This window comes from Triticum urartu, chromosome 1, assembly GCF_003073215.2.
Source record: "Triticum urartu cultivar G1812 chromosome 1, Tu2.1, whole genome shotgun sequence".
Taxonomy (NCBI): domain Eukaryota; kingdom Viridiplantae; phylum Streptophyta; class Magnoliopsida; order Poales; family Poaceae; genus Triticum; species Triticum urartu.
The window spans coordinates 9,013,773-9,020,800 of NC_053022.1; the positions used below are offsets into that span (position 1 = coordinate 9,013,773).

General features: G+C 43.0%; 1 pseudogene; it reads left to right on the forward strand.

The window, feature by feature from the left end:
• The first annotated feature begins 3,586 nt into the window (after nucleotides 1-3,586).
• Nucleotides 3,587-6,725, forward strand: LOC125542078 (annotated as a pseudogene).
• Nucleotides 6,726-7,028: the final 303 nt, after the last annotated feature.

A 7,028-nucleotide genomic window follows, 5' to 3' on the forward strand; every position in this document is an offset into this window, starting at 1 on the left:
TTACTGCCTCTGATCTAGGATTACTCCCCAAGCCTAGAGGTCCTGGGTTCAGGGCCGGTCCTGAGATTTCGGGGGCCCGGGGCGAACTAAAAATTGGGGGCCCTTTGTGTATACATAAATTTGTGTAACAGAGTATATATAAATTATTGTGAGTAACACTTAAATGATCCAAAATCAGTATGCGTATCAAATAATTTATATATATTACCTTAAAAATTTCTTCTAACATTCCTCGATGCAAAGTCACTTATGATGCGGTCGATGTCAATCTCATCCAATAATTTCTCCTCGATGCATAATGTAGCCAAACCATTTAACTTATCTTGAGTTATTGTTGACCTCAAATAATTCTTCAATAATTTCAAATTTGAAAAGCTTCTTTCAGCCGATGCGACCGCCACAGGCACCGTAAACAAGATGCGATAGGTAATGGAGATATTAGGATAACAATCAACTTCTTTGACAAGCCCGAAAATCTCCACAGCAGACATTACCCCATCTGGCAAAGTGAATCTCATAATCTTCAATTCAGAAATAAGATCGTATACCTCCACATCAGATGAACCATTAAGAGAGAAAGTTCATTGGCATTCAAAGAAGTGGTCGCCATATCAACCAAGTCATTAAAATATTTAACTCAAAAAGCCTTCTTATCTTCTAGAATTTCTTCTTGACAATCACTTTCGTCAAACTGTTTCTTCCTCGTAGCACGACGTTTCACTGGAAACAATGGCTCTATTCCCACTTCAGTTACAATTACTTTAGCGATGCTCAAACTTGAAGAAAACCCAAAATATTGTGTTATACCTTTTAGTTGCTTCAAAGCGGAGTCAATGCACATGGTTGACGAGTGCAACATCTTGCTAACTTTATAGAATACCATGCCAGATGATCATACCAACTAGAAACTCAAAGCGACCAAGTGCATCAAATAATTTTTTTTGCATCACTTTTCTCTTAAGGATCAGTGTCAGAAGCATGATGTAACTCAGACAAAGCTGACCTTAACTCGGTGGCATCCGACGAGTTACCTACATTCTCGGAGCCACTTACATTATTATCGCCGATGTTGGAGTTGATATTTTCTTCTTGCTGATTAGAGTCCGAATTTTCATTAGTTTGTTGCTCTTCCACTATGGCAACAATCGCCAACGCATTATCTTGGTTTGGCGAAGTAGTGGAAGCACCAATATTACTTGGCTTGAGAAATTTGTGAATACCTCTGCGCTGTGAGTGTATCTGTTTATTCACTTCTTCTTTTTTTTTTCCTTTTTGTCGCTACCCGATGGATATTTCCTCTTGCTGGGCGGCATGAGAACAAACAAAATGCTGAAAAAATAATAATTGTATCAATTGTTGAACGGTGCCAGCCCTGAACAAAAGAATTTGTTGTATGAATAATATACCTCAAAGCTGATGTCCTGAATCCTGATGGTCGAACTTCTGTAGTCTGTACGTTTCTAAAGTCTGCAGATGACTGAGAGGAGAGGAGAGCAATTGAGCAAAGCTGCAAAGGCCAAAGGAGCGTGAAGATGGGGGCCTCACAATTGAAATCGGCGGTGAACATAACCAGATTAGAAAGGAAATTACCAGAGGACGGCGAGGTGGGAGTGCATCTGTGCGACTGTACGTGCGTGTGTGTACGGCGTAGGCGGCTAGCAGCTAGGGCTGGGACGTGGGAATAGTTGCCTGCTAGTCTGCAGTACTATGGGCCATAGGCCTACATACATACCTTGGGGGGCCCCTGGATTTTGGGGGCCCGGGGCGGGCAAATCCTAAAAGGCGCCCGCTGCGCTCGTTTTAGTTCTTTTCACTAACGGGCGCATACCCCCGCATCGGCTTGGGCTCGGCCCATCTACGTTCTTTTTTCTGCTTTCATTCCGCAAAAAACAGCACGAGCTTGGGTGAGTATCGAACCCACGACTTCTTCGTTCCATGTGAGTCATGGTAACCAACTGGACAACTAGAACGTACGTGTTCCTTTACATCCTCTTCCTTCTTTTGTTATTTTTCATTCTTTATCTTTTTCCCTTTTCTCTTTTAATTTCTTTTTCTTTGTTAAATGCGTGAACGTTTTTCAATTTCTTGAAATTTTTTTTTCAGAATCCCATGAACCTTTTTCAAATTCGTGAACTGTTTTTTCCAAATCGATGAACTATTTCAAAATCGATGAACTCTTTTTGAAAATCGATGAACGCTTTCTCTAAATCGACGAACGCTTTTTGAAAATTGATGAACTCTTTTTGAAATTGATGAACTCTTTTTCGAAATCAATGAACTTTTTTGGAAAATCGATGAACTCTTTTCCAAATCGATGAACTTTTTTTGAAGATCGATGAACTCTTTTCCAAATTGATGAACTTTTTGTCAAAATTGATGAACTATTTTCAAAATCGATGAACTTTTTTCAAAATCGATGTTTTTTTCCAAAATCAGTGAACTTCTTAGAAAAATGAATGAACTTTCTAAAAATCTATGATCTTGTTTTCAAATTTACCTTTTCTTTTTTCAAGAGAATTTATCTTGGTTCTTACTAAAGAAAACGTTAAATAGGACGGTTTTATAATACTAGACAGAAGAACAAGCTTGGTCTAGTGCTTAATGCATTAAGCTACGACTGGGGTGGTTCTGGGTTCGATTCCCATCCATCACATACCATATTTTTCAATTACGATTAGTTTTCTTCTCGTTTGCTTGCCGGTTGGTGGGCCGGCCCCCCTGCTGGTTAGGAGCACCCCCCGGGGCGGCCGCCCCCCCTGCCTCCCCACAGGGCCGGCCCTGGGCCCATGAAGGAATGGACACCCAACGTGTCTCCTGCCTAAAATTCATATCCTACAGATCCCGACGCCACCTCCCCCTCCCCGGGCGGCGACGGGACCATGGCCGAGCCGGCGTGCTGCTGCTCTTCTCGCCGGGCAGCCCAAATCCAAATCCTGGACTTGATTGCTTTTTTGTTTTTTGATTGAGGGGCCTCCATGTAATATTATAGGGACTGCTTCGTATATATGTAAATCCCCCGTCTAACGTCGTCTATCACGAACCGTTAAGCCATGTCATCATTTCCGGGACCCATGTGTCATAATCGTCATCAAAATGACCAAAGCCACCAACTAGTGTTTTTTGCAAAAAAATATGAAAAAAATTAGTGCTTTTTGGCACAATTCCATAAATGTGTGGTTTCTGCAAACCTTACCTGAAGTGTCGATGTTTTTTACAATTTATTCGCTGCTTCTCCAGAAGATCTTGCCCAACACCGCATCTTCTGATTACACAAACTGAATCGTGAAGAAAAACCACTGCATCACAGCAAGAAAACATTAGTTCCAACTGTCGCTTTGACTCCATGTTGCAAAACCATGCCCATGACTAAAAAGACAGCTTTAGGAAAATGAAGGGGTCACAGCTCCAAATCTTATCTTCTTGGCGCTGTTAACAAAGCATCGGACGCAAACGGTTGAGGGGTCACAGCCAAAAGAAAGCGATAGAACAGCAACATCGACCGCTGGACCAACTATGCACGGTGGAGGGGTCACTTGCCCACTTACATACACCAATACCATCCATCTGTAGCTAGATACCTCCTTCTCAATCAACCCAACATCTCCTCCATTTCCCCAGCTTTAGCATTAGCACCACCAATTCCACCACGGCAAGAAAACAGACCGCTCCTCATCCAAGCCATGGATGTCTCAGCCGGGGCAATGATCCCCCTGATCAACAAGCTCAGCAGCCTACTCACGGACGAGTACAATCTGGAGAAACGCGTGTGGAAAGGCGTCAAGTCACTGATCACAGAGTTGGAGATGATGCAAGCGGTTCTATGCAAGATCGGTGCCAAGCCGCTGGAGCAGTTCGACGAGCAGGTACTCATCTGGGCGGCCAAAGTGAGGGAGCTCTCCTACCACATGGAGGACGCCGTCGACAGTTTCATCGTGCGCGTGGAGGACGACGGCCATCACCGTGGCTCCACCAACATGAAGAATAGAGCCAAGAAGTTTCTCAAAAGGGCAACCAAACTGTTTACCAAGGGTAAGGCTCTTCATCAGATCTCTGGCGCAATTGAAGAAGCACAGGAGCTCGCTAAGGAGCTGAGCGAGCTGCGCCAAAGGTATACGCTCGAGGCGCACGCCAACGGTAATGGTGATGCCATTGACCCTCGCCTGAAGGCCGTGTACAAAGATGTCACAGAGCTCGTTGGCATAGAAAACTTAAGAGATGAGCTGATCGAGAAGTTGTGTGATGGCTATGAGAGGTTCAAGGACCACTTAAGGACCATGTCTATTGTTGGACTTGGTGGACTGGGCAAGACAACTCTTGCGAAAGCAGTGTATGACAAGATCAAAGTGCAGTTTGACAGTGTAGCTTTTGTTTCTGTGTCTCGTAATCCTGACATGACATGACCAAGATTTTCAAGAAGATCTTATATGAACTTGACAAGAGCAAGTATGCAACCATCAACGAAGCTGCCAGGGACAATGGACAGCTCCTCGATGAATTGAGATTTTTTCTTCAGGATAAGAGGTACGTATGTAGTAGCAAATGATTATCATTATTCTTTACAGGAGAGCATGTAACGATAGTTAGTGAATATCGTGTCCCAAGTAGGTTTCATTTTGTTTTTATTAAATGGTTACTATTATTATGCCTTACATTTGTGCTTTATATGCATCTTCCAATTATGCACAATATATGTTTCTGACCGACTAATCTTGTCTATAAATATTTTGCGCTGGCAATACCACCTCTTAATTAATTTGTTGCTGACTTCTGGACAAAACATATATAGACCAAGTTATGTTGGTTGATTTGCAAACTAATGCTCTAAAAAAAATACAGGTATCTCATTGTAATTGATGACATATGGGATGAAGAAACATGGGAATTTATCGAATGTGCTTTCTCGGACAACCATCTCGGTAGTCGAGTAATGACTACGACCCGCATAAGCAGTATCTCTCAAGCATGTTGCTCTTCTGGTGATGATATAATATATCAGATGAAACCTCTTACTGATGATGATTCTAAAAGACTCTTCTACAAAAGAATATTTCCACAAGGAAGTAAGTGTCCGGAGACAGTATCTAGAGAAATCTTAAAGAAATGTGGTGGAGTACCACTAGCCATCATTACTATTGCTAGTATATTAGCTAGTAATAGTCAAGATCAACAGATAAAGCCAAAGTATCATTGGGACAAAACACTTGGGTCTATTGGTCGTGGACTCGCAGGAGGTGGAGGCGCAAAGGACATGCAAAAAATATTATCCTTTAGTTATTATGATTTACCTTCTCATTTGAAGATTTGTTTATTATATCTCAGTATATTTCCAGAGGATTTTGAGATAAGGAGAGACCGATTGATATGGATGTCGATAGCCGAAGGCTTTGTGCAAGGTGGAGAACAAAAAACTAGACTATATGAGCTTGGAGAGAGTTACTTCAATGAGCTCGCAAACAGAAATTTGATTCATCCAATACATGTTGATGTTGCAGGCAAGGCGGAAGCTTGTCGCGTGCATGATATGGTGCTTGATCTGTTATGTTCCCTGTCCAGTGAACAAAACTTTGTTACAATATTAGATGGTACTCAGCAAATCAAACTTATTTCACACAACAAAAGTCGAAGATTACCTTTTCAAAATAGCATGTCAGAGCCCACCACCAATCTGGTGGATGCAAAAAGTATGCCACAAGTCAGGTCTGTTGTTCTCTTTAGAACAGATATTGATTTAATGCAGACTATTCCATGCTTTCAAGTTTTACGTGTATTGGATTTAGAAGGTTGTGATCTTCGGGAAAGTCGCCACCATATTGATCTCAGGTATATTGAGAATTTATTACACCTAAGGTATCTAGGGCTAAGAAATACTTTTGTTCGTGAGCTCCCTGTGGAAATAGGAAAGCTACAATTTTTGGAGACACTCGACTTGGGAGAATATGGATCAAATGTAGCAGTGATTCCGTCAAGTGATGTCCGTCTAAGACGTTTGATAATCCTACATGTAGGCTATGCGGTGTTACCCGTTGGGATCGGCAACCTGACGTCCTTAGAGGAGCTGACAGGAACATTCGTGGATGTGAAAGAGCTAGGGCAACTGGTCGGCTGAGAGTGCTCGACCTTTACTGGAATGGGGATGATGAGAGCATGTGTAATTCTTTGGTGGTGTCCCTGGTCCAGCTGCGGAAAATGCAGAGTCTAAGAATTTGCGGTGTAGGGGATGCAAGGTCTGATGTCAGCTGGGATGGTTGGGTGCCCACCCTATAGCTTCAGTACCTTTCGTTTATAGGATGCACCACCACATTACCTAGGTGGGTTAATTCATCATCATTTCCCCTCCTCTCCTTCATGCATATTACAGTGGACAGAATGCAGCCAGAAGTCGACATTCAGATCCTTGGCATACTTCCCGCTCATCGTGTTCTCAGGCTTTGGACCGACAAACCTCAGTACACTTGTGTCGAAACGTTTGTTGTTGGCGCTAATGCATTCCCATGTTTGAGAGAGTGCCGCTTCCCTGGTTTTCTCACGGGGCCATCTATGTTCCCACGAGGAGCTATGCCAATGCTTGAAATCCTGATGTTCGAAGCCCGAGCATCGGATATTGCCACTGGTGACCTGGATGTCAGCATGGGGCACCTCCCTTCCCTCCAGGAAGTCGAGATTTTACCTTTGGGTTGAGAAAGGCAGCTCTTCAGATAAGTGCAAGGAGGAAGCGGACGCTGTGCTGAGGCATGTAGTGGACACCCATCCCAACCGTCCCACCCTTCACACCTATCGTGAGTCCTTTCTGTCTGGTTTCTTATGTAGATGTTGGCTTAATTCCATTTCTCCAAACTGTTAGAAGGGAGAGAGGGGATTGGTAGAATAGTTCGTTGTATTGCTTGAGCCTCGTGGGCGTATATATAGGAGTACAAAAATCAACTTGGAGTACAAGAAAAGGCGGGACCGAATCCTAGTCTATCATATACTTCCTAATAATCAATATACTCAATATCCTCCCGCAGTCACAACGGTAGCGACGCAGACGG